Here is a 16,876-nt window from a genome sequence, read left to right as displayed (position 1 = left end):
TGGCGTCTGTTGTTACAATTGTCCAGTCTGGCCTGCTGAATGGCATCCCCCTGGACAGGTGTGGCCGATAAAGCCACCATAGAAGAGAATTTCTGGTCTCTTGATTCAGATTCAGAGTAGGGGACAAATCTGAGTAATCCCCATTCCACTGACTTAGCATGCACAATTGCAGCGGTCTGAGGTGTAGGCGTGCAAAAGGTACTATGTCCATTGCCGCTACCATTAAGCCGATCACCTCCATGCATTGAGCTACTGACGGGTGTTGAATGGAATGAAGGACACGGCATGCATTTTGAAGCTTTGTTAACCTGTCTTCTGTCAGGTAAATCTTCATTTCTACAGAATCTATAAGAGTCCCCAAGAATGGAACTCTTGTGAGAGGAAAAAGAGAACTCTTCTTTTCGTTCACTTTCCATCCATGCGACCTTAGAAATGCCAGAACTAACTCTGTATGAGACTTGGCAGTTTGAAAGCTTGAAGCTTGTATTAGAATGTCGTCTAGGTACGGAGCTACCGAAATCCCGCGCGGTCTTAGTACCGCCAGAAGGGCACCCAGAACCTTTGTGAAGATTCTTGGAGCCGTAGCCAATCCGAATGGAAGAGCTACAAACTGGTAGTGCCTGTCTAGGAAGGCAAACCTTAGATACCGGTGATGATCTTTGTGAATCGGTATGTGAAGGTAAGCATCTTTTAAATCCACTGTGGTCATGTACTGACCCTTTTGGATCATGGGTAAGATTGTCCGAATAGTTTCCATTTTGAACGATGGAACTCTTAGGAATTTGTTTAGAATCTTTAAATCTAAGATTGGCCTGAAAGTTCCCTCTTTTTTGGGAACCACAAACAGGTTTGAGTAGAACCCTTGTCCTTGTTCCGACCGCGGAACCGGATGGATCACTCCCATTAATAACAGATCTTGTACACAGCGTAGAAACGCTTCTTTCTTTATCTGGTTTGTTGACAACCTTGACAGATGAAATCTCCCTCTTGGGGGAGATAATTTGAAGTCTAGAAGGTATCCCTGAGATATGATCTCTAGCGCCCAGGGATCCTGAACATCTCTTGCCCAGGCCTGGGCGAAGAGAGAAAGTCTGCCCCCCACTAGATCCGGTCCCGGATCGGGGGCTCTCGGTTCATGCTGTCTTTGGGGCAGCAGCAGGTTTCCTGGCCTGCTTGCCCTTGTTCCAGGACTGGTTAGGCTTCCAGCCTTGCCTGTAACGAGCAACAGCTCCCTCCTGTTTTGGTGCAGTGGAGGTTGATGCTGCTCCTGTTTTGAAATTCCGAAAGGGACGAAAATTAGACTGTCTAGCCTTAGCTTTGGCTTTGTCTTGAGGTAGGGCGTGGCCCTTACCTCCTGTAATGTCAGCGATAATTTCTTTCAAACCGGGCCCAAATAAAGACTGCCCCTTGAAAGGTATATTAAGTAATTTGGACTTAGAAGTAACATCAGCTGACCAGGATTTTAGCCACAGCGCCCTACGTGCTTGGATGGCGAATCCTGAGTTCTTAGCCGTAAGTTTGGTTAAATGTACTACGGCCTCCGAAATGAATGAATTAGCTAGTTTAAGGACTCTAAGCCTGTCCGTAATGTCGTCTAGCGTAGATGAACTAAGGTTCTCTTCCAGAGACTCAATCCAAAATGCTGCCGCAGCCGTAATCGGCGCGATACATGCAAGGGGTTGCAATATAAAACCTTGTTGAACAAACATTTTCTTAAGGTAACCCTCTAATTTTTTATCCATTGGATCTGAAAAAGCACAGCTATCCTCCACCGGGATAGTGGTACGCTTAGCTAAAGTAGAAACTGCTCCCTCCACCTTAGGGACCGTTTGCCATAAGTCCCGAGTGGTGGCGTCTATTGGAAACATCTTTCTAAATATTGGAGGGGGTGAGAACGGCACACCGGGTCTATCCCACTCCTTAGTAACAATTTCAGTTAGTCTCTTAGGTATAGGAAAAACGTCAGTACTCGCCGGTACCGCAAAGTATTTATCCAACCTACACAGTTTCTCTGGTATTGCAACGGTGTTACAATCATTGAGAGCTGCTAAAACCTCCCCTAGTAATACACGGAGGTTCTCCAATTTAAATTTAAAATTTGAAATATCTGAATCCAATCTGTTTGGATCAGAACCGTCACCCACAGAATGAAGCTCTCCGTCCTCATGCTCTGCAAGCTGTGACGCAGTATCAGACATGGCCCTAGTATTGTCAGCGCACTCTGTTCTCACCCCAGAGTGATCACGCTTGCCTCTTAGTTCTGGTAATTTAGACAAAACTTCAGTCATAACAGTAGCCATATCTTGTAATGTTATCTGTAATGGCCGCCCAGATGTACTAGGCGCCATAATATCACGCACCTCCCGGGCGGGAGATGCAGGTACTGCCGCGTGAGGCGAGTTAGTCGGCATAACTCTCCCCTCGCTGTTTGGTGAAATTTGTTCAAATTGTACAGATTGACTTTTATTTAAAGTAGCATCAATACAGTTAGTACATAAATTTCTATTGGGCTCCACCTTGGCATTGGAACAAATGACACAGATATCTTCCTCTGAGTCAGACATGTTTAACACACTAGCAATAAACTTGCAACTTGGTTATAATCTCTTTTAGCAAAAACGTACTGTGCCTCAAAGAGGTACTAAACGATTAAATGACAGTTGAAATAATGAACTGAAAAACAGTTATAGCATCAAACTTTAAAACAACACAACTTTTAGCAAAGGTTTGTTCCCATTAGCAACATAACAATAATTAAATTTGACATAAAAATTACAGAGCAACGTTTTTATTCACAGTCAATATAAAATTCTCACAGCTCTGCTGAGAGAATCTACCTCCCTCTAAAGAAGTTTGAAGACCCCTGAGATCTATCGGAGATGAACCGGATCATGCAGGAAATATAAGAGTAACTGACTGGAAATTTTTGATGCGTAGCAAAGAGCGCCAAAAACGGCCCCTCCCCCTCACACACAGCAGTGAAGAGAAACGAAACTGTCACAATTAAAACCAAACAACTGCCAAGTGGAAAATAATGCCCAAATATTTATTCACTCAGTACCTCAGAAATGTAAACGATTCTACATTCCAGCAAAAACGTTTAACATGATAAATACTTATTAAAAGGATTAGTGACTTTTAACAGAGTAGTTCCGGTGAAATACCATCCCCAGAATACTGAAGTGTATACATACATGTCATTATAACGGTATGGCAGGATTTTCTCATCAATTCCATTCAGAAAATAAAAACTGCTACATACCTCAATGCAGATTCATCTGCCCGCTGTCCCCTGATCTGAAGCTTTTACCTCCCTCAGATGGCCGAGAACAGCAATATGATCTTAACTACTCCGGTTAAAATCATAGTAAAAAACTCTGGTAGATTCTTCCTCAAACTCTGCCAGAGAAGTAATAACACGCTCCGGTGCTATTGTAAAATAACAAACTTTTGATTGAAGTCATAAAAACTAAGTATAATCACCATAGTCCTCTCACACATCCTATCTAGTCGTTGGGTGCAAGAGAATGACTGGGACTGACGTAGAGGGGAGGAGCTATATGCAGCTCTGCTGGGTGAATCCTCTTGCATTTCCTGTTGGGGAGGAGTTATATCCCAGAAGTAATGATGACCCGTGGACTGATCACACATAACAGAAGAAATATTTGTCAGATTTAAAACTAAACAAAATTTGAATTTTATACAGGGGGTGAATGAACTAGTTTTGAGTATAAATGTACCCACTCTGTCTAATTTTCCTAGAACAGGAAAAATATCATCATCAAAAATACACATAAATCATCAATTTTTACAATCAACCAGTTCTACAATTTCCTTGGATATCTACAAACTTGTATTTGTTCAGAGAAATTAGGATCTATAATTTTTGATAGAAACAACAAAACATACAGAGACAATTATTTCTACTAATCATTATTAATGTGACAAACACTTAAAGGACAGTCAGCACCAGATTTTTTGTTGTTTAAAAAGAACGATAATCCGTTTATTACCCATTCTGCAGTTTTGCATAACCATCACGGTTATAATAATACATGTTTTACCTCTGAAATTACCTGCGCCCTTATTTTAGTTCTTTTGACAGACTTGCATTTTATCCAATCAGTGCACACTCCTAGGTCAATTCACGTGCTTGAGCTCAAGGTTATCTATATGAAACACATAGGCTAATGCCCTCTAGTGGTCAAAATACACTCAGATTAGAGGCAGTGTTCAAGGTCTAAGGAATTAGCATATGAACCTCCTAGGTTTAGCTTTCAACTAAGAATACCAAGAGAACAAAGCAAAATTGGTGATAAAAGTAAATTGGGAAGTTGTTTAAAATTACATGCCCTATTTAAATGGCATTACAATCTTTTTATTTTATTTTGGTAAAGGAAGTTTTCTTTGGACTTGACTGTCCCTTTAATAGCTTAACCACTTAACGACCACAATGTCCCCCTCTACGTCTTGGACATTAAAGACTTATCAGGCCATAATAGTGCAGGTTTCAGCCCTCAAGCAGGCCTACTGGAACAGCTCATGGCAAGATTGTGATCAGCAAAGTACAGGGTAAGGGTTAAAAGGATATGAAATACCTTGTATTAATAGTGGGACAATCCTCTTTCAGAAGATAGATATATTTCTATGATGATGGGATAATGGCTTCTTTAGTAGCCAGAGTCACAATAGGAGTTCTCCCGCGACCAATTAATGAGCACAACACTCGCCTGATTTTACTAAAACTAGCAGATTTTTATTTTTTTACTGACCTTTGCATAAATAATTATTAAATCAATTTATGTTTGATTATGCAACTAATTTGTGTTTTGTATAGCTTAAGTAACATTTATAAATAACAGAAAATTTTATAATATTGCAAAGTATTACACTGCACCCACCAAACTACTTAGAAATGCCACCGACTAGCAAACTTTTCTGTGCAGAACAATGGGAAGTATTTTAGATTATCACAGTTACCTGAAAGCTGATTGAAAGCAGGATCTCTCATTTAAAAGAGGAGGCTTGCCTCTTTTCAATAAGAGGATTCACATGGATCTGTGCATTAGAGGTGAGCCAGAGTAAAATAAAATGCACCTAGTACACAAATAATGATAATTCCTGTGACAGTAACCAGATACCTAGAGGGGCATGAGACCCCACTTTTGGAAGAATCCCTCTTCCATTTTTAGAGTTTTTGAAAGGAATGTATGCAACCTTTAAGAGTTAGCAAGCCCTCATTTGTTTTATAATATCTGTATAATAAAACTTTTAAATAAGGTCAACTCCACTTTACACTTACCAAAAACCAACGAACCTACCGCAAGATTTAAAATGCTGCTTCTGGTTGTCTTATTCTTCTGTTCCTAGAAGTCTAAAGGCATACAAAGGTATGCCAATAAAAATGGGTATGGTTTTTGTATTTGCTTCTACTGATATGAGAACAAAAAAGGAGACAAACAGACCATATTGGAACTTTAGTTTTTCGGTTATTTGCATGGTCAGCAAAGCAAACTAAGTTCTGGAAATCTACACATCCAGAAAGCATATGCATGGAAACCACACAAAGAATACAATAATTGTCCAGTTTCAGCAAAAAGGAGCATGCACTGTTGTAGGCAGGAAGAGGGTGAGGGGAGAGAAGCCAGTAAAAAAGTAAGGGCCTTCCTGACCACATTGAAATAAAACAGTTCACTAAATAAGGTCAATGGAGTGACAAAAATAAAATCTGTAAAACAGATTTACTTAAATGCATTTTTGTTGTTTTATTGCAATTATATGAGTATTATACAGTGAAAGTACAATGTTAGCCTGCAACTAATTAATGCACTTTGCACCAGGTGTAAAATATATGAAAATACAGACACTGATCGCAAGAAACAGTGATACTATAATGATGCCATTGCAAAAAACTTATAATGCTTCTCAATGAAAACAAATGGAAAAAAAATGCTTGCAATACTTTTGTACCAGGATCAGTGTTCTCCCTTTGTAGCGGATGCACCACCCGGCTGATTTTATTGACCACCCAGCTAAAATGTTTGCCAATATTAAGGTAAAATTAGCTAATATTAATAAATGTTCAATTTTTATTGCACAAATTATCATTAAAGGGCCACTGTAAGTAAATATTTTCTATGCCCGTTACTAACTAACTACCCCAAATACACTTTTTATCAATAGCATTTCATTAACATATCTCTACCGTACATCAGAAATCTTGTCTGCAAATTTAATTGTTTTCCAAACCCACTCCGTGGGTATCCTTTGCTCTGTACCAATCCGTTTACAATACCTAGGTTTCAAAATGGCGCTTTAAACACAAACGGCTAGATTTGGAGTTTTGTCGGTAACGACCCGAAAAACTAACGCCGGCTTTTTTCTGGCCGCACCATAAAAATAACTCTGGTATTGAGAGTCCACATAAAGGCTGCGTTAGGCTCCAAAAAAGGAGCGTAGAGCATATTTAACGCAGCTTCAACTCTCGATACCAGAGTTGCTTACGCAAGCGGCCAGCCTCAAAAACGTGCTCGTGCACGATTCTCCCATAGGAAACAATGGGGCTGTTTGAGCTGAAAAAAAACCTAACACCTGCAAAAAAGCCACGTTCAGCTCCTAACGCAGCCCCATTGTTTGCTATGCGGAAACACTTCCTACGTCTGCACCTAACACCCTAACATGTACCCCGAGTCTAAACACCCCTAACCTTACACTTATTAACCCCTAATCTGTCGCCCCCGCTATCGCTGATTCTATCAGCCAATCGGAATTAAGGTAGTAGTATTCTGTTCCGATCAGCCAATAGAATGCGAGCTCAATCTGATTGGCTGATTGGATCAGCCAATCGGATTGAACTTGATTCTGATTGGCTGATTCCATCAGCCAATCAGAATATTCCTACCTTAATTCCGATTGGCTGATAGAATCCTATCAGCCAATCGGAATTCGAGGGACGCCATCTTGGATGACGTCCCTTAAAGGAACCGTCATTCGGCTAGTAGGCGTCGGGAGAAGAGGATGTTCCGCGTCGGAGATCTGCAAGATGGATCCTGAAGAAAGAAGATTGAAGATGCCGTTGATAGAAGACTTCATCCGGATCATGGACCTCTTCAGCTCCCGCTTGGATGAAGACTTCATCCGCATCATGGACCTCTTCAGCTCCCGCATGGATGAAGACTTCAGCCGGATCATGGACCTCTTCAGCCCCCCGCTTGGGCTTGGATCAGGACATCGGAGGAGCTCTTCAGGACGGATCGGTGAACATGGCAGGGTGAAGATAAGGTAGGAAGATCTTCAGGGGCTTAGTGTTAGGTTTATTTAAGGGGGGTTTGGGTTAGATTAGGGGTATGTGGGTGGTGGATTGTAATGTTGGGGGGGGGGGATTGTATGTTTTTTTTTACAGGCAAAAGAGCTGAATTCTTTGGGGCATGCCCCGCAAAGGGCCCTGTTCAGGGCTGGTAAGGTAAAAGAGCTTTGAACTTTTGTAATTTAGAATAGGGTAGGGCATTTTTTTATTTTGGGGGGCTTTGTTATTTTATTAGGGGGCTTAGAGTAGGTGTAATTAGTTTAAAATTGTTGTAATATTTTTCTTATGTTTGTAAATATTTTTTTATTTTTTGTAACTTAGTTCTTTTTTATTTTTTGTACTTTAGCTAGTTTATTTAATTGTATTTATTTGTAGGAATTGTATTTAATTAATTTATTGATAGTGTAGTGTTAGGTTAATTGTAGGTAATTGTAGGTAGTTTATTTAATTAATTTATTGATAGTGTAGTATTAGGTTTAATTGTAACTTAGGTTAGGATTTATTTTACAGGTAAATTTGTAATTATTTTAACTATTTTAGCTATTAAATAGTTCTTAACTATTTAATAGCTATTGTACCTGGTTAAAATAAATACAAAGTTACCTGTAAAATAAATATAAATCCTAAAATAGCTATAATATAATTATAATTTATATTGTAGCTATATTAGGATTTATTTTACAGGTAAGTATTTATCTTTAAATAGGAATAATTTATTTAATAAGAGTTAATTAATTTCGTTAGATGTAAATTATATTTAATTTAGGGGGGTGTTAGTGTTAGGGTTAGACTTAGCTTTAGGGGTTAATACATTTATTAGAATAGCGGTGAGCTCCGGTCGGCAGATTAGGGGTTAATAAGTGTAGGCAGGTGGAGGCGACGTTGTGGGGGGCAGATTAGGGGTTAATAAATATAATATAGGGGTCGGCGGTGTTAGGGGCAGCAGATTAGGGTACATAAGGATAACGTAGGTGGCGGTGCTTTGCGGTCGGCAGATTAGGGGTTAATAAGTGTAGGTAGGTGGAGGCGACGTTGTGGGGGGCAGGTTAGGGGTTAATAAATATAATACAGGGGTCGGAGGTGTTAGGGGCAGCAGATTAGGGGTACATAAGGATAACGTAGGTGGCGGTCGGCAGATTAGGGGTTAAAAAAATTTAATCGAGTTGCGGCGATGTGGGGGGACCTCGGTTTAGGGGTACATAGGTAGTTTATGGGTGTTAGTGTACTTTAGAGCACAGTAGTTAAGAGCTTTATAAACCGGTGTTAGCCCAGAAAGCTCTTAACTACTGACTTTTTTCCTGCGGCTGGAGTTTTGTCGTTAGATGTCTAACGCTCACTTCAGATACGACTCTAAATACCGGAGTTAGAAAAATCCCATTGAAAAGATAGGATACGCAATTTATGTAAGGGGATCTGCGGTATGGAAAAGTCACGGCTGAAAAGTGAGCGTTAGACCCTATTTTGAGTAACTCCAAATACCGGCGGTAGCCTAAAACCAGCGTTAGGAGCCTCTAACGCTGGTTTTCACGGCTAACGCCAAACTCCAAATCTAGGCCATAGTTATTGGTTTAAGTATTTTGAACATGCAGTGCTGAAAATAGTGGGCAGGATAACGTGACATCATCGGCGAATAAAAGATATAACTTTTAGAACGTTATGAAACTTCGTTTTGGAGAAAATATAGGTCAGTAGGTTTTAATTAATGTTTATTAACTTTAATATGTTAGCTGTTTAGCTTAAAAATTATAACAGAAAGTAATCCTTTAAATAAATTTATATTAAATGATGCAATAAATGTGTGCTATGGAGAGCAGAACATTATATAATATTAGAAAATATTACACTGACCCCACCCAGCTACTTCATAATGCCATCCGGCTACTTCAGAATGCCACCATATTTTTTGTGGAGAACACTGCCGGATGTTTACCACTGCATTGCTAGTAGTTACCAGTTCTAGCCTAAGATACAACTAGAACATGATCACAAAAGAAAACCAATGCACAAACACATTACTTAGTAAACTAAAAAGTTTATACTTTGTGCACAAAAGGTCCAACATTGAATCTGTAAAGCTTAAGAAATGAATGTGGTGCATGTCACATTGCAGGTTAAAGGAACATAATATAAACTTGAAAGTGCTGCAGCATATCTGTGAAAGGTTGACTAGAAAATATCACCTGAACATCTCTATGTAAAAAACATAATTTATGTAAGAACTTACCTGAGAAATTCATTTCTTTCATATTGGCAAGAGTCCATGAGCTAGTGACGTATACAATCCTACCAGGAGGGGCAAAGTTTCCCAAACCTCAAAATGCCTATAAATACACTCCTTATCACACCCACAATTCAGTTTAAGAATAGCCAAATAGTGGGGTGATAAAAAAAGGAGTAAAAAGCATCAACAAAGGAATTTGGAAATAATTGTGCTTTATACAAAAAAAAAATCATAACCACCATAAAAAAGGGGGTGGGCCTCATGGACTCTTGCCAATATGAAAGAAATTAATTTATCAGCTAAGTTCTTACATAAATTATGTTTTCTTTCATGTAATTGGCAAGAGTCCATGAGCTAGTGACGTATGGGATAGCAATACCCAAGATGTGAAATTCCACGCAAGAGTCACTAGAGAGGGAAGGATACAAATAAAAACAGCCATTTTCCGCTGAAAAAATTAATCCACAACCCAAAATATAAGTTTATTCTCATAAATGAAAGGAAAAAACTTAATTCAAAAGCAGAAGAATCAAACTGAAACAGCTGCATGAAGAACCTTTCTACCAAAAACTGCTTCAGAAGAAGCAAATACATCAAAATGGCAGAATTTAGTAAATGTATGCAAAGAAGACCAAGTTGCTGCTTTGCAAATCTGATCAACTGAAGCTTCATTCTTAAAAGCCCACAAAGTAGAGACTGATCTAGTAGAATGAGCTGTAATTATCTGAGGCGGGGCTTGACCCAACTCCAAATAGGCTAGATGAATCAAAAACTTTAACCACGAAGCCAAGGAAACAGCAGAAGCCTTCTGACCTTTCCTAGAACCAGAAATAAAAAGTCTTCCTGAAATCTTTAGTAGCTTCAACATAATATTTCAAAGCTCTTACAACATCCAAAGAATGTAAGGATCTCTCCAAATAATTCTTAGGATTAGGACACAAGGAAGGGACAACAATTTCTCTATTAATGTTGTTAGAATTCACAACCTTAGGTAAGAATGTAAATGAAGTCCGCAAAACCGCCTTATCCTGATGAAAAAACAGAAAAGGAGATTCACCACAAGAGAGAGCGGATAATTCAGAAACTCTTCTAGCAGAAGAGATGGTCAAAAGAAACAACAGTATCCAAGAAAGTATTTTAATGTCCAAAGAATGCATAGGGGCATATGTATCAAGCTCTGCAGGCTCGCCAGAAACAGCAGTTGTGAAGCAGCGGTCACAAAGACCGCTGCTCCATAACCTGTCCGCCTGCTCTGATCAGGCGGACAGACATCACAGCAAATCAACCCAATCTAGTACGATTGGCCGCGAGTCAGCAGGGGGTGGCGTTGCACCAGCAGCTCTTGTGAGTTGCTGGTGCAATGCTGAATACGGCAAGCGTATTGCTCGTCGTATTCACCGAAGTCTGGCGGACCTGATCCGCACTGTCAGATCAGGTCCACCAGACTTTGATAACTAGAGGCCATAGGCTCAACCGGAGGAGCCTGTAAAGCCTTCAAAACTAAATTAAGACTCCAAGGAGGAGAGATTGATTTAATGACAAGTTTGATACGAACCAAAGCCTGCACAAAACAATGAATATCAGGAAGTTTAGCAATCTTTCTATGAAATAAAACAGAAAGAGCAGAGATTTGTCCTTTCAAGGAACCTGCAGACAAACCTTTATCCAAACCATACTGAAGAAACTGTAAAATTCTAGGAATTTTAAAAGAATGCAAAGAGAATTTATGAGAAGAACACCATGAAATGTAAGTCTTCCAAACTCGATAATAAATATTTCTAGAAACAGATTTACAAGCCTACAACATAGTATTAATCACCGAGTCAGAGAAACCTCTATGACTAAGCACTAAGCATTCAATTTTCATGCCTTCAAATTTAATTATTTGAGATCCTGATGGAAAAACGGACCTTGAGATAGAAGGTCTGACCTTAGTGGAAGTGGCTAAGGTTGGCAACTGGACTTCAGAACAAGATCCGCATACCAAAACCTGTGAGGCCATACTGGAGCTACCAGCAGCACAAACGATTGCTCCATGATGATCTTGGAGATCACTCTTGGAAGAAGAACTACAGGCGGGAAAATATAAGCAGGTTGATAACACCAAGGAAGTGTCAATGCATCCACTGCTTCTGCCTGAGGATCCCTGGACCTGGACAGGTACCTGGGAAGTTTTTTTTGTTTAGATGAGATGCCATCAGATCTATTTAAGGAAGCCCACACATCTGAACAATTTGAGCAAACACATCTGGGTGGAGAGACCATTCTCCCGGATGTAAAGTATGACGACTGAGGTAATCTGCTTCCCAATTGTCTATACCTGGGATATGAACAGCAGAAATTAGACAGGAGCTGGATTCCGCCCAAACAAGTATTCAAGATAGTTCTTTCATAGCTAGAGGACTGTGAGTCCCACCCTGATGATTGACATATGCCACAGTTGTGACATTGTCTGTCTGAAAACAAATGAATGGTTCTCTCTTCAACAAAGGCCAAAATTGAAGAGCCCTGAGAATCGCACGGAGTTCCAAAATATTGATTGGTAATCTCGCCTCTTGAGATTTCCAAACTCCTTGTGCTGTCAGAGATCCCAAAACAGCTCCCAAACCTGAAAGACTCGCATCTGTTGTGATCACAAATCAGGTTGGACGAACGAAAGATGCCCCTAGAATTATACGATGGTGATCTAACCACCAAGTCAGAGAAAGTCGAACATTGGGATTTAAGTATATTAATTGTGATATCCTTGTATAATCCCTGCACCATTGGTTCAGCATACAAAGCTGGAGAGGTCTCATATGAAAACGAGCAAAGGGGATCGCATCTGATGCTGCAGTCATGAAACCTAAAACTTCCATGCACATAGCTACTGAAGGGAATGACGGAGACTGAAGGTTCCGACAGGCTGCAACCAATTTCAATCGTCTCTTGTCTGTTAGAGACAAAGTCATGGACACTGAATCTATCTGGAAACCTAAAAAGGTTACCCTTGTCTGAGGAATCAAATAACTTTTTGGTAAATGATCCTCCAACCATGTCTTCGAAGAAACAACACTAGTTGATTTGTGTGAGATTCTGCAGAACGTAAAGACTGAGCGAGTACCAAGATATCGTCCAAATAAGGAAATACCGCAATACCCCGCTCTCTGATTACAGAGTGTAGGGCACCTAGAATCTTTGAAAAGATTCTTGGAGCTGTCGCTAGGCCAAAAGGAAGAGCAACAAATTGGTAATGCCTGCCTAGAAAAGAGAATCTCAGGAACTGATAGTGATCTGGATGAATCGGAATATGACGATATGCATCCTGTAAGTCTATTGTGGATATATAATGCCCTTGCAGAAGAAAAGGCAGAATAGTCCTTATAGTCACTATTTTGAAAGTTGGTGCTCTTACATATCGATTGAAAATCTTTAGATCCAAAACTGGTCTGAATGAATTTTCTTTCTTTGGAACAATGAATAGATTTGAATAAAACCCCAGACCCTATTCCTGAAACAGAACTGGCACGATTACCCCTGACAACTCCAGGTCTGAAACACACTTCAGAAAAGCCTGAGCCTTTACTGGGTTTCCCGGAATGCGTGAGAGAGAAAAATCTTCTCACAGGCGGTCTTACTCTGAATCCTATTCTGTATCCCTGAGAGACAATACTCTGGATCAATTCGGTCCAAAATCATTGGATTCAAACATCTTTGAAAAATTTTAATCTGCCCCCTACCAGCTGAGCTGGAATGAGGGCCGCACCTTCATGCGGACTTGGGGGCTGGTTTTGATCTCTTAAATGGCTTGGATTTATTCCAATTTGAAGAAGGCTTACAATTGGAAGCAGATTCCTTGGGGGAAGGATTAGGTTTCTGTTCCTTAGTATGTCGAAAGGAACGAAAACGGTTAAAAGCTTTAGATTTACCCTTAGGTTTTTTTATCCTGAGGCAAAAATTCTCCCTTCCCCCCAGTAACAGTTGAAATTATTGAATCCAATTGAGAACCAAATAATTTATTACCTTGGAAAGAAAGAGATAGCAATCTGGACATAGAAGTCATATCAGCATTCCAAGATTTAAGCCACAAAGCTCTTCTAGCTAAAATAGCTAAATACCTAGATTTAACATCAATTTTTATAATATCAAAAATGGTATCACAAATGAAATTATTAGCATGTTGAATCAACTTAACAATGCTAGACAAATCATGATCCGATACTTTAGATAGGGTAATTTGAACAATCGAACTCACTCCAGATATAGCCTCCTTCACTAGTGTAGTCTTCTCACAAGTGACTACACCTAAAGTTTTAGAAAAAAAGAAATTATAGTGGGATAGGAAGGGGTGCTGAACCGCAATCTGGAAATGTATATAACTTAAGACCTTTGCATTAATTTATATTTAGTTGGTGTAGAGAATACCAATATTAAATCTTATATGAGGCGTGATGGTAAAATAAAATAATATAATAATCTTCTATCTTTTAGTTGGGGTAAAGAATACCAATAATAAGTTCAAGGTATGATGATAAAATAAATTAGTATAATAATCTTCTATCTTTTCAGTGGTAATATAATGTGTGCTGCGTAGAAAGCTACTTAGTGAAAGTGTTAATGAAAGTGTTAATCTTTTAGTTAGGGTAGACAATACCAATAATATGAGGTTCAGGTATGATGATAAAATAAAATAGTATAATAATCTTCTATCTTTTCAGTGATAATATAATGTGTGCTGCGTGGAAAGCTGCTTAGTGAAAGTGTTAATGAAAGTTAAAACATGCTCATTTCTCCTTGTTTATGTAAGGAAAAAAAATAAAAAAAATAAATTGTGAGAGTAAATAGGTGTGAAATTAGTGTTAGAGCAGTAAGTTTAAAGTGACTCTATGCCACCAGGTAGATCTTTTGTGTATATAGTATACGTGCAGTATGGATGATAATTGTTGTAGTGAAAAGTAGGGGTGCAAAAAAAATAAATATAGTTAAATATATTTGTGATTAAATTAGTACTGGGAACTAGGGATCCTCACAAATTTTTGAATTTTAGGTAAAAAATATATGGATCCTAATTAAAAATGAGAAAAACAGGGATAGTATGCAGATTAGTGTAATAATGTTAATTTATTAAGTAAGTTCATACTAAGAAATAAAAATTCCTTACAGACATTAATAGCAATAAAATATTAAACAGTAATGTTCTAAAAAATTAGATTCTAAAAACTTAATAACACCGGTGTTATAAATGCATTAAAAACTACAATTCTAATTTAAAACTACAATTCTGATAGAAAATACTCCAATAGCTGCTAATATGTTAGATGATGGGCATATAATAAAGTAAAAATTAGTAGAGGCATAAGTTGATACAGTAACAATAAACCACTATAAATTGATAAGAGGAGTAAGTTTTCAAACACTAGTATGAATTAATATTAATGATCCGATACTTGTTGCGCTAAAGTATCCAACCAAAAAGTTGAAGCAGCTGCAACATCAGCCAAAGAAATTGCAGGCCTAAGAAGATGACCTGAATATAAATAAGATTCAAGTTTCCTATCTCAAGGATCTTTAAAAGAAGTACTATCGTCAGTAGGAATACTAGTACGTTTAGCAAGAGTAGAGATAGCCCAATCAACTTTGGGGATCTTTTCCCAAAACTCCAATCTAACTTCTGACAAAGGATATAATTTTTTAAACCTTGAAGAAGGAATAAAATAAGTACCAGGCTTATTCCATTCCTTAGAAATCATATCAGAAATAGCATCATGAACTGGAAAAACCTCTGGAATAACCACAGGAGGTTTATAAACAGAGTTTAAACGTTTACTAGTTTTAATATCAAGAGGACTAGTTTCCTCCATATACAATGTAATTAACACTTCTTTTAACAAAGAACAAATATATTCCAATTTAAATAAATAAGTGGATTTATCAGTGTCAATATCTGAGGCAGGATCTTCTGAATCAGATAGATCTTTAAGGATAATTCAGTATGTTGCTGGTCATTTGAAATTTCATCAACCTTATGAGAAGTTTTAAAAGAGCTTTCAAGCTTATTAGAAGGCGGAATGGAAGACAAAGCCTTCTGAATAACATCAGAAATAAATTATTTTAAATTTACAGGTATATCTTGTGCATTTGATGTTGAGGGAACAGCAACAGGTAATGAACTACTAATGATGGATACATTTTCTGCATGTAAAAGTTTATCATGACAACTATTACAAACCACAGCTGGGGGTATAATCATCAAAAGTTTACAACAAATGCACTTAGCTTTGGTAGAACTGTTATCAGGCAGCAGGGATCCAACAGTGAATTCTGAGACAGGATCAGATTGAGACATATTGCAAATGTAAGAGAAAAAACAACATATAAAGCAAAATGATCAATTTCCATATATTGCAGTTTCAGGAATGGGAAAAAAATGCAAACAGAATAGCCCTCTGACATAGAAAAAAGCAAAAGGCAAAACGGAATGGGTCTAAAATAATGAAAATATTTAGCGCCAAGTATGACGCACAACAAACAGAGAAATATTTTTTGTCGCCAAAAACGTCCGGAAACGACACACTCGCATCATAGATGACGCAACCTTGTGAAAGGACCAGGCGTCAACTAAGACGCCAGAAATTACTTATTGCATCAACAAACTTAACTTTGCGCCAAAAAAATCTTGCGCCAAGAATGACGCAATAAACTTTAGCATTATGCGCCCTTGCGAGCCTAATTCTGCTCGCAAATTTGAAAAATGACAGTCAATTGAAAAAAAAAGACTAAACCCCAGGTAAGAAATACATTTCTAAAAAATGCATTTACCAGATATGAAACTGACAGTCTGCAAAAGGAAATATACTGAAACCTGAATCATGGCAAATATAAGTACAATACATATATTTAAAACTTTATATAAATACATAAAGTGCCAAACCATACTTGAGAGTGTCCTAAGTAATGAAAACATACTTACCTGAAGACACCCATCCACATATAGCAGATAGCCAAACCAGTACTGAAACGGTTATCAGTAGAGGTAATGGAATATGAGAGTATATCGTTGATCTGAAAAGGGAGGTAGGAGATGACCGATAACAGAGAACCTATGAAATAGATCTCGTGAGGAAAACCATTGCATTAAATAGGTGATACTCCCTTCACATCCCTCTGACATTCACTGTACCCTGAGAGGAAACGGGCTTCAAAAACGCTGAGAAGCGCATATCAACGTAGAAATCTTAGCACAAACTTACTTCACCACCTCCATAGGAGGCAAAGTTTGTAAAACTGAATTGTGGGTGTGGTGAGGGGTGTATTTATAGGCATTTTGAGGTTTGGGAAACTTTGCCCCTCCTGGTAGGATTGTATATCCC

The 16,876-nt window shown here is 38.5% G+C and overlaps 1 protein-coding gene across 2 annotated transcripts in view; it reads right to left on the bottom strand.

Moving 5' to 3' along the window:
• Positions 1–16,876, bottom strand: part of RAB28 (RAB28, member RAS oncogene family) — a 751,991-nt gene that overhangs the window by 366,619 nt on the left and 368,496 nt on the right. The window lies entirely within an intron of this gene.

The sequence above is a fragment of the Bombina bombina genome, chromosome 2, assembly GCF_027579735.1.
Source record: "Bombina bombina isolate aBomBom1 chromosome 2, aBomBom1.pri, whole genome shotgun sequence".
Taxonomy (NCBI): Eukaryota; Metazoa; Chordata; class Amphibia; order Anura; family Bombinatoridae; genus Bombina; species Bombina bombina.
Note: the sequence above shows the minus strand (reverse complement) of the source record. Positions and strands in the feature narration are given on the sequence as shown.